This window comes from Anomaloglossus baeobatrachus, chromosome 2 (genome assembly GCF_048569485.1).
Source record: "Anomaloglossus baeobatrachus isolate aAnoBae1 chromosome 2, aAnoBae1.hap1, whole genome shotgun sequence".
Taxonomy (NCBI): domain Eukaryota; kingdom Metazoa; phylum Chordata; class Amphibia; order Anura; family Aromobatidae; genus Anomaloglossus; species Anomaloglossus baeobatrachus.
Window position 1 is genome coordinate 343,337,541 of NC_134354.1, and position 16,611 is coordinate 343,354,151.

General features: G+C 39.3%; 10 non-coding genes across 10 annotated transcripts; all 10 read left to right on the plus strand.

The window, feature by feature from the left end:
* Nucleotides 1-1,284: 1,284 nt before the first annotated feature.
* Nucleotides 1,285-1,357, plus strand: TRNAV-CAC (transfer RNA valine (anticodon CAC)). Its single transcript has one exon. It is a non-coding gene; the product is annotated as a tRNA-Val (tRNA).
* Nucleotides 1,358-1,403: 46 nt separating this feature from the next.
* Nucleotides 1,404-1,476, plus strand: TRNAV-AAC (transfer RNA valine (anticodon AAC)). Its single transcript has one exon. It is a non-coding gene; the product is annotated as a tRNA-Val (tRNA).
* Nucleotides 1,477-2,368: 892 nt separating this feature from the next.
* On the plus strand, nt 2,369-2,441 carry TRNAV-CAC (transfer RNA valine (anticodon CAC)). The gene has a single exon. It is a non-coding gene; the product is annotated as a tRNA-Val (tRNA).
* A 294-nt stretch (nt 2,442-2,735) lies between these two features.
* TRNAV-AAC (transfer RNA valine (anticodon AAC)) lies at nt 2,736-2,808 on the plus strand. Its single transcript has one exon. It is a non-coding gene; the product is annotated as a tRNA-Val (tRNA).
* Nucleotides 2,809-3,700: 892 nt separating this feature from the next.
* On the plus strand, nt 3,701-3,773 carry TRNAV-CAC (transfer RNA valine (anticodon CAC)). Its single transcript has one exon. It is a non-coding gene; the product is annotated as a tRNA-Val (tRNA).
* A 2,098-nt stretch (nt 3,774-5,871) lies between these two features.
* On the plus strand, nt 5,872-5,944 carry TRNAV-CAC (transfer RNA valine (anticodon CAC)). Its single transcript has one exon. It is a non-coding gene; the product is annotated as a tRNA-Val (tRNA).
* Nucleotides 5,945-5,990: 46 nt separating this feature from the next.
* On the plus strand, nt 5,991-6,063 carry TRNAI-AAU (transfer RNA isoleucine (anticodon AAU)). Its single transcript has one exon. It is a non-coding gene; the product is annotated as a tRNA-Ile (tRNA).
* A 176-nt stretch (nt 6,064-6,239) lies between these two features.
* On the plus strand, nt 6,240-6,312 carry TRNAV-AAC (transfer RNA valine (anticodon AAC)). The gene has a single exon. It is a non-coding gene; the product is annotated as a tRNA-Val (tRNA).
* Nucleotides 6,313-8,864: 2,552 nt separating this feature from the next.
* On the plus strand, nt 8,865-8,937 carry TRNAV-UAC (transfer RNA valine (anticodon UAC)). The gene has a single exon. It is a non-coding gene; the product is annotated as a tRNA-Val (tRNA).
* A 2,098-nt stretch (nt 8,938-11,035) lies between these two features.
* On the plus strand, nt 11,036-11,108 carry TRNAV-CAC (transfer RNA valine (anticodon CAC)). Its single transcript has one exon. It is a non-coding gene; the product is annotated as a tRNA-Val (tRNA).
* Nucleotides 11,109-16,611: the final 5,503 nt, after the last annotated feature.

The window sequence follows — 16,611 nt, forward strand, 5'->3', positions numbered from 1 at the left end:
TCTGCTTCATATGCAGAACGTTCTGGGTTCAATACCCAGTGAAACCAATCTGTTTTCGGTGTTGAAGTAATTTCCTATCAACCTGTAAAGTATGAAATTCTTGGTTTCGTTGCCAAATGACAATACATTTTGGCTTCTATCACAAGGAGAACTACGATTCTGGGTTTCTTTTTTATTGAACATTTTAGCAGAAAACATAATCCCATATTATAACAATCCTGTTTGTTTCAAAATATATAGTTCCCATAAATACAAAAGCAAACGATTAAACTGTGTAGAAAAAAGTAACACATTCATTGTAATCTTCAATTTAAGCAATATCCCTTTGTAGGAATAAAACTGGTAAAATATGTAATAAAAATTGTAAATGTTTCATTACCAAAAACACTTTTCTTCAGCAATAAAAAGGCCTCGTCAGTTACAATTCTGCTCTGCTTGCCAATACATAGTAACTTTCCAGAAGGTTTCGTAGTGTAGTAGTCAGTCATCACGTCTGCTTAACACTGGTTCAATCCCCAGTAAAAGCAATCTGTTCTCGGTGTTGAAATAATACCCTATCAAACTACAATATATGAAGTTCTTGGCTTTGTTGCTGAATGATGGGATGTTTTGGCTTCCATCACCAACAGAACTAATAATTTTTTTCCCCTGGCGGTCAAAACTCGTTTTCAATTGCCATTGCTTTGCAGGATTTCACAGGATTCATAGTGTAGTGGTCATCACGTCTGCTTCACACGCAGAAGGTCCTGGGTTCAATCTTTTTTATTGAACATTTTAGCAGAAAACATAATCCCATATTATAACAATCCTGTTTGTTTCAAAATTTATAGTTCCCATAAATACAAAAGCAAACGATTAAACTGTGTAGAAAAAAGTAACACATTCAATGTAATCTTCAATTTAAGCAATATCCCTTTGTAGGAATAAAACTGGTAAAATATGTAATAAAAATTGTAAATGTTTCATTACCAAAAACACTTTTCTTCAGCAATAAAAAGGCCCCGTCAGTTACAATTCTGCTCTGCTTGCCAATACATAGTAACTTTCCAGAAGGTTTCATAGTGTAGTAGTCATCACGTCTGCTTAACACTGGTTCAATCCCAAGTAAAAGAAATCTGTTCTCGGTGTTGAAATAATACCCTATCAAACTACAATATATGAAGTTCTTGGCTTTGTTGCCGAATGATGGGATGTTTTGGCTTCCATCACCAACAGAACTAATAATTTTTTTCCCCTGGCGGTCAAAACTCGTTTTCAATTGCCATTGCTTTGCAGGATTTCACAGGTTTCATAGTGTAGTGGTCATCACGTCTGCTTCACACGCAGAAGGTCCTGGGTTCAATCCCCAGTGAAACCAATCCGTTTTCGCTGTTGAAGTAATTTGCTATCAACAGGATTTCACAGGTTTCATAGTGTAGTGGTCATCACGTCTGCTTAACACGCAGAAGGTCCTGGGTTCAATCCCCAGTGAAACCAGTCTCTTCTTGGTGTTGAAATTATACCCTATCCAACTGCAATACATGAAGTTCTTGGCTTTGTTGCCGAATGACGGGATGTTTTAGCTTCCATAACCAACAGAACTACGAATTTTTTTTTTTCCTGGCAGTCAAATTTCGTCTCTAATTGCCATTACTTTGCAGGAATCACAGGTTTTAAAGTGTGGTGGTCATCAAGTCTGCTTCAAATGCAGAACGTTCTGGGTTCAATACCCAGTGAAACCAATCTGTTTTCGGTGTTGAAGTAATTTCCTATCAACCTGTAAAGTATGAAATTCTTGGTTTCGTTGCCAAATGACAATACATTTTGGCTTCTATCACAAGGAGAACTACGATTTTGCGTTTCTTTTTTATTGAACATTTTAGCAGAAAACATAATCCCATATTATAACAATCCTGTTTGTTTCAAAATTTATAGTTCCCATAAATACAAAAGCAAACGATTAAACTGTGTAGAAAAAAGTAACACATTCAATGTAAACTTCAATTTAAGCAATATCCCTTTGTAGGAATAAAACTGGTAAAATATGTAATAAAAATTGTAAATGTTTCATTACCAAAAACACTTTTCTTCAGCAATAAAAAGGCCCCGTCAGTTACAATTCTGCTCTGCTTGCCAATACATAGTAACTTTCCAGAAGGTTTCATAGTGTAGTAGTCATCACGTCTGCTTAACACTGGTTCAATCCCCTGTAAAAGCAATCTGTTCTCGGTGTTGAAATAATACCCTATCAAACTACAATATATGAAGTTCTTGGCTTTGTTGCCGAATGATGGGATGTTTTGGCTTCCATCACCAACAGAACTAATAATTTTTTTGCCCTGGCGGTCAAAACTCGTTTTCAATTGCCATTGCTTTGCAGGATTTCACAGGTTTCATAGTGTAGTGGTCATCACGTCTGCTTCACACGCAGAAGGTCCTGGGTTCAATCCCCAGTGAAACCAATCCGTTTTCGCTGTTGAAGTAATTTGCTATCAACAGGATTACACAGGTTTCATAGTGTAGTGGTCATCACGTCTGCTTAACTCGCAGAAGGTCCTGGGTTTAATCCCCAGTAAAACCAGTCTGTTCTTAGTGTTGAAATAATACCCTATCCAACTGCAATATATGAAGTTCTTGGCTTTGTTGCAGAATGATGGGATGTTTTGGCTTCCATCACCAACAGAACTAAGAATTTTTTTTTTTTCCCTGGCGGTCAAAACTCGTCTCCAATTGCCATTGCTTTGCAGGATTTCACAGGTTTCATAGTGTAGTGGTCATCACGTCTGCTTAACACGCAGAAGGTCCTGGGTTCAATCCCCAGTGAAACCAGTCTCTTCTTGGTGTTGAAATTATACCCTATCCAACTGCAATACATGAAGTTCTTGGCTTTGTTGCCGAATGACGGGATGTTTTAGCTTCCATAACCAACAGAACTACGAATTTTTTTTTTTCCTGGCAGTCAAATTTCGTCTCTAATTGCCAATACTTTGCAGGAATCACAGGTTTTAAAGTGTGGTGGTCATCAAGTCTGCTTCATATGCAGAACGTTCTGGGTTCAATACCCAGTGAAACCAATCTGTTTTCGGTGTTGAAGTAATTTCCTATCAACCTGTAAAGTATGAAATTCTTGGTTTCGTTGCCAAATGACAATACATTTTGGCTTCTATCACAAGGAGAACTACGATTTTGCGTTTCTTTTTTATTGAACATTTTAGCAGAAAACATAATCCCATATTATAACAATCCTGTTTGTTTCAAAATTTATAGTTCCCATAAATACAAAAGCAAACGATTAAACTGTGTAGAAAAAAGTAACACATTCAATGTAAACTTCAATTTAAGCAATATCCCTTTGTAGGAATAAAACTGGTAAAATATGTAATAAAAATTGTAAATGTTTCATTACCAAAAACACTTTTCTTCAGCAATAAAAAGGCCCCATCAGTTACAATTCTGCTCTGCTTGCCAATACACAGTAACTTTCCAGAAGGTTTCATAGTGTAGTAGTCATCACATCTGCTTAACACTGGTTCAATCCCCAGTAAAAGCAATCTGTTCTTGGTGTTGAAATAATACCCTATCAAACTACAATATATGAAGTTCTTGGCTTTGTTGCCGAATGATGGGATGTTTTGGCTTCCATCACCAACAGAACTAATAATTTTTTTCCCCTGGCAGTCAAAACTCGTTTTCAATTGCCATTGCTTTGCAGGATTTCACAGGTTTCATAGTGTAGTGGTCATCACGTCTGCTTCACACGCAGAAGGTCCTGGGTTCAATCCCCAGTGAAACCAATCTGTTTTCGCTGTTGAAGTAATTTGCTATCAACAGGATTTCACAGGTTTCATAGTGTAGTGGTCATCACGTCTGCTTAACACGCAGAAGGTCCTGGGTTTAATCCCCAGTCAAACCAGTCTGTTCTTGGTGTTGAAATAATACCCTATCCAACTGCAATACATGAAGTTCTTGACTTTGTTGCCGAATGACGGGATGTTTTAGCTTCCATAACCAACAGAACTACGAATTTTTTTTTTTTCCTGGCAGTCAAATTTCGTCTCTAATTGCCATTACTTTGCAGGAATCACAGGTTTTAAAGTGTGGTGGTCATCAAGTCTGCTTCATATGCAGAACGTTCTGGGTTCAATACCCAGTGAAACCAATCTGTTTTCGGTGTTGAAGTAATTTCCTATCATCCTGTAAAGTATAAAATTCTTGGTTTCGTTGCCAAATGACAATACATTTTGGCTTCTATCACAAGGAGAACTACGATTTTGGGTTTCTTTTTTATTGAACATTTTAGCAGAAAACATAATCCCATATTATAACAATCCTGTTTGTTTCAAAATTTATAGTTCCCATAAATACAAAAGCAAACGATTAAACTGTGTAGAAAAAAGTAACACATTCAATGTAATCTTCAATTTAAGCAATATCCCTTTGTAGGAATAAAACTGGTAAAATATGTAATAAAAATTGTAAATGTTTCATTACCAAAAACACTTTTCTTCAGCAATAAAAAGGCCCCGTCAGTTACAATTCTGCTCTGCTTGCCAATACATAGTAACTTTCCAGAAGGTTTCATAGTGTAGTAGTCATCACGTCTGCTTAACACTGGTTCAATCCCAAGTAAAAGCAATCTGTTCTCGGTGTTGAAATAATACCCTATCAAACTACAATATATGAAGTTCTTGGCTTTGTTGCCGAATGATGGGATGTTTTGGCTTCCATCACCAACAGAACTAATAATTTTTTTCCCCTGGCGGTCAAAACTCGTTTTCAATTGCCATTGCTTTGCAGGATTTCACAGGTTTCATAGTGTAGTGGTCATCACGTCTGCTTCACACGCAGAAGGTCCTGGGTTCAATCGCCAGTGAAACCACTCTGTTTTCGCTGTTGAAGTAATTTGCTATCAACAGGATTTCACAGGTTTTATAGTGTAGTGGTCGTCACGTCTGCTTAACACGCAGAAGGTCCTGAGTTTAATCCCCAGTAAAAACCAGTCTGTTCTTGGTGTTGAAATAATACCCTATCCAACTGCAATACATGAAGTTCTTGGCTTTGTTGCCAAATGACGGGATGTTTTAGCTTCCATAACCAACAGAACTACGAATTTTTGTTTTTTCCTGGCAGTCAAATTTCGTATCTAATTGCCATTACTTTGCAGGAATCACCGGTTTTAAAGTGTGGTGGTCATCAAGTTTGCTTCATATGCAGAACGTTCTGGGTTCAATACCCAGTGAAACCAATCTGTTTTCGGTGTTATAGTAATTTCCTATTAACCTGTAAAGTATGAAATTCTTGGTTTCGTTGCCAAATGACAATACATTTTGGCTTCTATCACAAGGAGAACTACGATTTTGGGTTTCTTTTTTATTGAACATTTTAGCAGAAAACATAATCCCATATTATAACAATCCTGTTTGTTTCAAAATTTATAGTTCCCATAAATACAAAAGCAAACGATTAAACTGTGTAGAAAAAAGTAACACATTCAATGTAAACTTCAATTTAAGCAATATCCCTTTGTAGGAATAAAACTGGTAAAATATGTAATAAAAATTGTAAATGTTTCATTACCAAAAACACTTTTCTTCAGCAATAAAAAGGCCCCATCAGTTACAATTCTGCTCTGCTTGCCAATACACAGTAACTTTCCAGAAGGTTTCATAGTGTAGTAGTCATCACGTCTGCTTAACACTGGTTCAATCCCCAGTAAAAGCAATCTGTTCTTGGTGTTGGAATAATACCCTATCAAACTACAATATATGAAGTTCTTGGCTTTGTTGCCGAATGATGGGATGTTTTGGCTTCCATCACCAACAGAACTAATAATTTTTTTCCCCTGGCGGTCAAAACTCGTTTTCAATTGCCATTGCTTTGCAGGATTTCACAGGTTTCATAGTGTAGTGGTCATCACGTCTGCTTCACACGCAGAAGGTCCTGGGTTCAATCCCCAGTGAAACCAATCCGTTTTCACTGTTGAAGTAATTTGCTATCAACAGGATTTCACAGGTTTCATAGTGTAGTGGTCATCACGTCTGCTTAATACGCAGAAGGTCCTGGGTTTAATCCCCAGTAAAACCAGTCTGTTCTTGGTGTTAAAATAATACCCTATCCAACTGCAATACATGAAGTTCTTGGCTTTGTTGCCGAATGACGGGATGTTTTAGCTTCCATAACCAACAGAACTACGAATTTTGTTTTTTTTTCCTGGCAGTCAAATTTCGTCTCTAATTGCCATTACTTTGCAGGATTTCACAGGTTTCATAGTGTAGTGGTCATCACGTCTGCTTAACACGCAGAAGGTCCTGGGTTCAATCCCCAGTGAAACCAGTCTCTTCTTGGTGTTGAAATTATACCCTATCCAACTGCAATACATGAAGTTCTTGGCTTTGTTGCCGAATGACGGGATGTTTTAGCTTCCATAACCAACAGAACTACGAATTTTTTTTTTTCCTGGCAGTCAAATTTCGTCTCTAATTGCCAATACTTTGCAGGAATCACAGGTTTTAAAGTGTGGTGGTCATCAAGTCTGCTTCATATGCAGAACGTTCTGGGTTCAATACCCAGTGAAACCAATCTGTTTTCGGTGTTGAAGTAATTTCCTATCAACCTGTAAAGTATGAAATTCTTGGTTTCGTTGCCAAATTTTGGCTTCTATCACAAGGAGAACTACGATTTTGCGTTTCTTTTTTATTGAACATTTTAGCAGAAAACATAATCCCATATTATAACAATCCTGTTTGTTTCAAAATTTATAGTTCCCATAAATACAAAAGCAAACGATTAAACTGTGTAGAAAAAAGTAACACATTCAATGTAAACTTCAATTTAAGCAATATCCCTTTGTAGGAATAAAACTGGTAAAATATGTAATAAAAATTGTAAATGTTTCATTACCAAAAACACTTTTCTTCAGCAATAAAAAGGCCCCATCAGTTACAATTCTGCTCTGCTTGCCAATACACAGTAACTTTCCAGAAGGTTTCATAGTGTAGTAGTCATCACATCTGCTTAACACTGGTTCAATCCCCAGTAAAAGCAATCTGTTCTTGGTGTTGAAATAATACCCTATCAAACTACAATATATGAAGTTCTTGGCTTTGTTGCCGAATGATGGGATGTTTTGGCTTCCATCACCAACAGAACTAATAAGTTTTTCCCCTGGCAGTCAAAACTCGTTTTCAATTGCCATTGCTTTCCAGGATTTCACAGGTTTCATAGTGTAGTGGTCATCACGTCTGCTTCACACGCAGAAGGTCCTGGGTTCAATTCCTAGTGAAACCAATCCGTTTTCGCTGTTAAAGTAATTTGCTATCAACAGGATTTCACAGGTTTCATAGTGTAGTGGTCATCACGTCTGCTTAACACGCAGAAGGTCCTGGGTTTAATCCCCAGTCAAACCAGTCTGTTCTTGGTGTTGAAATAATACCCTATCCAACTGCAATACATGAAGTTCTTGACTTTGTTGCCGAATGACGGGATGTTTTAGCTTCCATAACCAACAGAACTACGAATTTTTTTTTTTTCCTGGCAGTCAAATTTCGTCTCTAATTGCCATTACTTTGCAGGAATCACAGGTTTTAAAGTGTGGTGGTCATCAAGTCTGCTTCATATGCAGAACGTTCTGGGTTCAATACCCAGTGAAACCAATCTGTTTTCGGTGTTGAAGTAATTTCCTATCAACCTGTAAAGTATAAAATTCTTGGTTTCGTTGCCAAATGACAATACATTTTGGCTTCTATCACAAGGAGAACTACGATTTTGGGTTTCTTTTTTATTGAACATTTTAGCAGAAAACATAATCCCATATTATAACAATCCTGTTTGTTTCAAAATTTATAGTTCCCATAAATACAAAAGCAAACGATTAAACTGTGTAGAAAAAAGTAACACATTCAATGTAATCTTTAATTTAAGCAATATCCCTTTGTAGGAATAAAACTGGTAAAATATGTAATAAAAATTGTAAATGTTTCATTACCAAAAACACTTTTCTTCAGCAATAAAAAGGCCCCATCAGTTACAATTCTGCTCTGCTTGCCAATACACAGTAACTTTCCAGAAGGTTTCATAGTGTAGTAGTCATCACGTCTGCTTAACACTGGTTCAATCCCCAGTAAAAGCAATCTGTTCTTGGTGTTGAAATAATACCCTATCAAACTACAATATATGAAGTTCTTGGCTTTGTTGCCGAATGATGGGATGTTTTGGCTTCCATCACCAACAGAACTAATAATTTTTTTCCCCTGGCTGTCAAAACTCGTTTTCAATTGCCATTGCTTTGCAGGATTTCACAGGTTTCATAGTGTAGTGGTCATCACGTCTGCTTTACACGCAGAAGGTCCTGGGTTCAATCTTTTTTAATGAACATTTTAGCAGAAAACATAATCCCATATTATAACAATCCTGTTTGTTTCAAAATTTATAGTTCCCATAAATACAAAAGCAAACGATTAAACTGTGTAGAAAAAAGTAACACATTCAATGTAATCTTCAATTTAAGCAATATCCCTTTGTAGGAATAAAACTGGTAAAATATGTAATAAAAATTGTAAATGTTTCATTACCAAAAACACTTTTCTTCTGCAATAAAAAGGCCCCGTCAGTTACAATTCTGCTCTGCTTGCCAATACAGAGTAACTTTCCAGAAGGTTTCATAGTGTAGTAGTCATCACGTCTGCTTAACACTGGTTCAAACCCAAGTAAAAGCAATCTGTTCTCGGTGTTGAAATAATACCCTATCAAACTACAATATATGAAGTTCTTGGCTTTGTTGCCGAATGATGGGATGTTTTGGCTTCCATCACCAACAGAACTAATAATTTTTTTCCCCTGGCGGTCAAAACTCGTTTTCTATTGCCATTGCTTTGCAGGATTTCACAGGTTTCATAGTGTAGTGGTCATCACGTCTGCTTTACACGCAGAAGGTCCTGGGTTCAATCGCCAGTGAAACCACTCTGTTTTCGCTGTTGAAGTAATTTGCTATCAACAGGATTTCACAGGTTTTATAGTGTAGTGGTCATCACGTCTGCTTAACACGCAGAAGGTCCTGGGTTTAATCCCCAGTAAAAACCAGTCTGTTCTTGGTGTTGAAATAATACCCTATCCAACTGCAATACATGAAGTTCTTGGCTTTGTTGCCAAATGACGGGATGTTTTAGCTTCCATAACCAACAGAACTACGAATTTTTGTTTTTTCCTGGCAGTCAAATTTCGTATCTAATTGCCATTACTTTGCAGGCATCACCGGTTTTAAAGTGTGGTGGTCATCAAGTTTGCTTCATATGCAGAACGTTCTGGGTTCAATTACTAGTGAAACCAATCTGTTTTCGGTGTTATAGTAATTTCCTATTAACCTGTAAAGTATGAAATTCTTGGTTTCGTTGCCAAATGACAATACATTTTGGCTTCTATCACAAGGAGAACTACGATTTTGGGTTTCTTTTTTATTGAACATTTTAGCAGAAAACATAATCCCATATTATAACAATCCTGTTTGTTTCAAAATTTATAGTTCCCATAAATACAAAAGCAAACGATTAAACTGTGTAGAAAAAAGTAACACATTCAATGTAAACTTCAATTTAAGCAATATCCCTTTGTAGGAATAAAACTGGTAAAATATGTAATAAAAATTGTAAATGTTTCATTACCAAAAACACTTTTCTTCAGCAATAAAAAGGCCCTGTCAGTTACAATTCTGCTCTGCTTGCCAATACATAGTAACTTTCCAGAAGATTTCGTAGTGTAGTAGTCATCACGTCTGCTTAACACTGGTTCAATCCCCAGTAAAAGCAATCTGTTCTCGGTGTTTAAATAATACCCTATCAAACTACAATATATGAAGTTCTTGGCTTTGTTGCTGAATGATGGGATGTTTTGGCTTCCATCACCAACAGAACTAATCATTTTTTTCCCCTGGCGGTCAAAACTCGTTTTCAATTGCCATTGCTTTGCAGGATTTCAGAGGTTTCATAGTGTAGTGGTCATCACGTCTGCTTCACACGCAGAAGGTCCTGGGTTCAACCCCCAGTGAAACCAATCTGTTTTCGCTGTTGAAGTAATTTGCTATCAACAGTATTTCACAGGTTTTATAGTGTAGTGGTCATCACGTCTGCTTAACACGCAGAAGGTCCTGGGTTTAATCCCCAGTAAAAACCAGTCTGTTCTTGGTGTTGAAATAATACCCTATCCAACTGCAATACCTGAAGTTTTTGGCTTTGTTGCCAAATGACGGGATGTTTTAGCTTCCATAACCAACAGAACTACGAATTTTTTTTTTTCCTGGCAGTCAAATTTCGTGTCTAATTGCCATTACTTTGCAGGAATCACCGGTTTTAAAGTGTGGTGGTCGTCAAGTTTTCTTCATATGCAGAACGTTCTGTGTTCAATACCCAGTGAAACCAATCTGTTTTCGGTGTTATAGTAATTTCCTATTAACCTGTAAAGTATGAAATTCTTGGTTTTGTTGCCAAATGACAATACATTTTGGCTTCTATGACAAGGAGAACTACGATTTTGGGTTTCTTTTTTATTGAACATTTTAGCAGAAAACATAATCCCATATTATAACAATCCTGTTTGTTTCAAAATTTATAGTTCCCATAAATACAAAAGCAAATGATTAAACTGTGTAGAAAAAAGTAACACATTCAATGTAAACTTCAATTTAAGCAATATCCCTTTGTAGGAATAAAACTGGTAAAATATGTAATAAAAATTGTAAATGTTTCATTACCAAAAACACTGTTCTTCAGCAATAAAAAGGCCCCGTCAGTTACAATTCTGCTCTGCTTGCCAATACACAGTAACTTTCCAGAAGGTTTCATAGTGTAGTAGTCATCACGTCTGCTTAACACTGGTTCAATCCCCAGTAAAAGCAATCTGTTCTTGGTGTTGAAATAATACCCTATCAAACTACAATATATGAAGTTCTTGGCTTTGTTGCCAAATGATGGGATGTTTTGGCTTCCATCACCAACAGAACTAATAATTTTTTTCCCCTGGCGGTCAAAACTCGTTTTCAATTGCCATTGCTGTGCAGTATTTCACAGGTTTCATAGTGTAGTGGTCATCACGTCTGCTTCACACGCAGAAGGTCCTGGGTTCAATCCCCAGTGAAACCAATCCGTTTTCACTGTTGAAGTAATTTGCTATCAACAGGATTTCACAGGTTTCATAGTGTAGTGGTCATCACGTCTGCTTAACACACAGAAGGTCCTGGGTTTAATCTCCAGTAAAACCAGTCTGTTCTTGGTGTTAAAATAATACCTTATCCAACTGCAATACATGAAGTTCTTGGCTTTGTTGCCGAATGACGGGATGTTTTAGCTTCCATAACCAACAGAACTACGAATTTTTTTTTTTTCCTGGCAGTCAAATTTCGTCTCTAATTGCCATTACTTTGCAGGAATCACAGGTTTTAAAGTGTGGTGGTCATCAAGTCTGCTTCATATGCAGAACGTTCTGGGTTCAATACCCAGTGAAACCAATCTGTTTTCGGTGTTGAAGTAATTTCCTATCAACCTGTAAAGTATGAAATTCTTGGTTTCGTTGCCAAATGACAATACATTTTGGCTTCTATCACAAGGAGAACTACGATTTTGGGTTTCTTTTTTATTGAACATTTTAGCAGAAAACATAATCCCATATTATAACAATCCTGTTTGTTTTAAAATTTATAGTTCCCATAAATACAAAAGCAAACGATTAAACTGTGTAGAAAAAAGTAAAACATTCAATGTAAACTTCAATTTAAGCAATATCCCTTTGTAGGAATAAAACTGGTAAAATATGTAATAAAAATTGTAAATGTTTCATTACCAAAAACACTTTTCTTCAGCAATAAAAAGGCCCCATCAGCTACAATTCTGCTCTGCTAGCCAATACACAGTAACTTTCCAGAATGTTTCATAGTGTAGTAGTCATCACGTCTGCCTAACACTGGTTCAATCCCCAGTAAAAGCAATCTATTCTTGGTGTTGAAATAATACCCTATCAAACTACAATATATGAAGTTCTTGGCTTTGTTGCCGAATGATGGGATGTTTTGGCTTCCATCACCAACAGAACTAATAATTTTTTTCCCCTGGCTGTCAAAACTCGTTTTCAATTGCCATTGCTTTGCAGGATTTCACAGGTTTCATAGTGTAGTGGTCATCACGTCTGCTTCACACGCATAAGGTCCTGGGTTCAATCTTTTTTATTGAACATTTTAGCAGAAAACATAATCCCATATTATAACAATCCTGTTTGTTTCAAAATATATAGTTCCCATAAATACAAAAGCAAACGATTAAACTGTGTAGAAAAAAGTAACACATTCAATGTAATCTTCAATTTAAGCAATATCCCTTTGTAGGAATAAAACTGGTAAAATATGTAATAAAAATTGTAAATGTTTCATTACCAAAAACACTTTTCTTCAGCAATAAAAAGGCCCCGTCAGTTACAATTCTGCTCTGCTTGCCAGACTGGCATGCAAAGTCTCCTTAAGGAGAATAGTGTTCCCCCGTGGTCCCCACATAGCTTTCTCATGAGCCAGATCAGACACCCCCATACTTTGCACTGACGAGGGGCAAGCACCCCGAAACACCGTGTCTGCAAATTGGGATTCTGATCTGGCTTATATATCCTGAGTCATATTGCAAAGGATTGTCAAAAATCCACTTGTGACTTTTAGGATCGCTACTTCCAATAGGTGGCGCTGTGCTAGAGTTTGTCTCCTTTACTGGAGAGATAATTTGAATATTTCCCTATTTCCCAGAGGGGCATTGCAGCTATAAGTCCCCTTACCTGGCAGCCAGACTGGCTTGCAAAGTCTCCTTAAGGAGAATAGTGTTCCCCCGTGGTCCCCACATAGCTTTCTCATGAGCCAGATCAGACACCCCCATACTTTGCACTGACGAGGGGCAAGCACCCCGAAACACCGTGTCTGCAAATTGGGATTCTGATCTGGCTTATATATCCTGAGTCATATTGCAAAGGATTGTCAAAAATCCACTTGTGACTTTTAGGATCGCTACTTCCAATAGGTGGCGCTGTGCTAGAGTTTGTCTCCTTTACTGGAGAGACAATTTGAATATTTCCCTATTTCCCAGAGGGGCATTGCAGCTATAAGTCCCCTTACCTGGCAGCCAGACTGGCTTGCAAAGTCTCCTTAAGGAGAATAGTGTTCCCCCGTGGTCCCCACATAGCTTTCTCATGAGCCAGATCAGACACCCCCATACTTTGCACTGACGAGGGGCAAGCACCCCGAAACACCGTGTCTGCAAATTGGGATTCTGATCTGGCTTTTATATCCTGAGTCATATTGCAAAGGATTGTCAAAAATCCACTTGTGACTTTTAGGATCGCTACTTCCAATAGGTGGCGCTGTGCTAGAGTTTGTCTCCTTTACTGGAGAGACAATTTGAATATTTCCCTATTTCCCAGAGGGGCATTGCAGCTATAAGTCCCCTTACCTGGCAGCCAGACTGGCTTGCAAAGTCTCCTTAAGGAGAATAGTGTTCCCCCGTGGTCCCCACATAGCTTTCTCATGAGCCAGATCAGACACCCCCATACTTTGCACTGACGAGGGGCAAGCACCCCGAAACACCGTGTCTGCAAATTGGGATTCTGATCTGGCTTATATATCCTGAGTCATATTGCAAAGGATTGTCAAAAATCCACTTGTGACTTTTAGGATCGCTACTTCCAATAGGTGGCGCTGTGCTAGAGTTTGTCTCCTTTACTGGAGAGACAATTTGAATATTTCCCTATTTCCCAGAGGGGCATTGCAGCTATAAGTCCCCTTACCTGGCAGCCAGACTGGCTTGCAAAGTCTCCTTAAGGAGAATAGTGTTCCCCCGTGGTCCCCACATAGCTTTCTCATGAGCCAGATCAGACACCCCCATACTTTGCACTGACAAGGGGCAAGCACCCCGAAACACCGTGTCTGCAAATTGGGATTCTGATCTGGCTTATATATCCTGAGTCATATTGCAAAGGATTGTCAAAAATCCACTTGTGACTTTTAGGATCGCTACTTCCAATAGGTGGCGCTGTGCTAGAGTTTGTCTCCTTTACTGGAGAGACAATTTGAATATTTCCCTATTTCCCAGAGGGGCATTGCAGCTATAAGTCCCCTTACCTGGCAGCCAGACTGGCTTGCAAAGTCTCCTTAAGGAGAATAGTGTTCCCCCGTGGTCCCCACATAGCTTTCTCATGAGCCAGATCAGACACCCCCATACTTTGCACTGACGAGGGGCAAGCACCCCGAAACACCGTGTCTGCAAATTGGGATTCTGATCTGGCTTATATATCCTGAGTCATATTGCAAAGGATTGTCAAAAATCCACTTGTGACTTTTAGGATCGCTACTTCCAATAGGTGGCGCTGTGCTAGAGTTTGTCTCCTTTATTGGAGAGACAATTTGAATATTTCCCTATTTCCCAGAGGGGCATTGCAGCTATAAGTCCCCTTACCTGGCAGCCAGACTGGCTTGCAAAGTCTCCTTAAGGAGAATAGTGTTCCCCCGTGGTCCCCACATAGCTTTCTCATGAGCCAGATCAGACACCCCCATACTTTGCACTGACGAGGGGCAAGCACCCCGAAACACCGTGTCTGCAAATTGGGATTCTGATCTGGCTTTTATATCCTGAGTCATATTGCAAAGGATTGTCAAAAATCCACTTGTGACTTTTAGGATCGCTACTTCCAATAGGTGGCGCTGTGCTAGAGTTTGTCTCCTTTACTGGAGAGACAATTTGAATATTTCCCTATTTCCCAGAGGGGCATTGCAGCTATAAGTCCCCTTACCTGGCAGCCAGACTGGCTTGCAAAGTCTCCTTAAGGAGAATAGTGTTCCCCCGTGGTCCCCACATAGCTTTCTCATGAGCCAGATCAGACACCCCCATACTTTGCACTGACGAGGGGCAAGCACCCCGAAACACCGTGTCTGCAAATTGGGATTCTGATCTGGCTTATATATCCTGAGTCATATTGCAAAGGATTGTCAAAAATCCACTTGTGACTTTTAGGATCGCTACTTCCAATAGGTGGCGCTGTGCTAGAGTTTGTCTCCTTTACTGGAGAGACAATTTGAATATTTCCCTATTTCCCAGAGGGGCATTGCAGCTATAAGTCCCCTTACCTGGCAGCCAGACTGGCTTGCAAAGTCTCCTTAAGGAGAATAGTGTTCCCCCGTGGTCCCCACATAGCTTTCTCATGAGCCAGATCAGACACCCCCATACTTTGCACTGACGAGGGGCAAGCACCCCGAAACACCGTGTCTGCAAATTGGGATTCTGATCTGGCTTATATATGCTGAGTCATATTGCAAAGGATTGTCAAAAATCCACTTGTGACTTTTAGGATCGCTACTTCCAATAGGTGGCGCTGTGCTAGAGTTTGTCTCCTTTACTGGAGAGACAATTTGAATATTTCCCTATTTCCCAGAGGGGCATTGCAGCTATAAGTCCCCTTACCTGGCAGCCAGACTGGCTTGCAAAGTCTCCTTAAGGAGAATAGTGTTCCCCCGTGGTCCCCACATAGCTTTCTCATGAGCCAGATCAGACACCCCCATACTTTGCACTGACGAGGGGCAAGCACCCCGAAACACCGTGTCTGCAAATTGGGATTCTGATCTGGCTTATATATCCTGAGTCATATTGCAAAGGATTGTCAAAAATCCACTTGTGACTTTTAGGATCGCTACTTCCAATAGGTGGCGCTGTGCTAGAGTTTGTCTCCTTTACTGGAGAGACAATTTGAATATTTCCCTATTTCCCAGAGGGGCATTGCAGCTATAAGTCCCCTTACCTGGCAGCCAGACTGGCTTGCAAAGTCTCCTTAAGGAGAATAGTGTTCCCCCGTGGTCCCCACATAGCTTTCTCATGAGCCAGATCAGACACCCCCATACTTTGCACTGACGAGGGGCAAGCACCCCGAAACACCGTGTCTGCAAATTGGGATTCTGATCTGGCTTATATATCCTGAGTCATATTGCAAAGGATTGTCAAAAATCCACTTGTGACTTTTAGGATCGCTACTTCCAATAGGTGGCGCTGTGCTAGAGTTTGTCTCCTTTACTGGAGAGACAATTTGAATATTTCCCTATTTCCCAGAGGGGCATTGCAGCTATAAGTCCCCTTACCTGGCAGCCAGACTGGCTTGCAAAGTCTCCTTAAGGAGAATAGTGTTCCCCCGTGGTCCCCACATAGCTTTCTCATGAGCCAGATCAGACACCCCCATACTTTGCACTGACGAGGGGCAAGCACCCCGAAACACCGTGTCTGCAAATTGGGATTCTGATCTGGCTTATATATGCTGAGTCATATTGCAAAGGATTGTCAAAAATCCACTTGTGACTTTTAGGATCGCTACTTCCAATAGGTGGCGCTGTGCTAGAGTTTGTCTCCTTTACTGGAGAGACAATTTGAATATTTCCCAGAGGGGCATTGCAGCTATAAGTCCCCTTACCTGGCAGCCAGACTGGCTTGCAAAGTCTCCTTAAGGAGAATAGTGTTCCCCCGTGGTCCCCACATAGCTTTCTCATGAGCCAGATCAGACACCCCCATACTTTGCACTGACGAGGGGCAAGCACCCCGAAACACCGTGTCTGCAAATTGGGATTCTGATCTGGCTTTT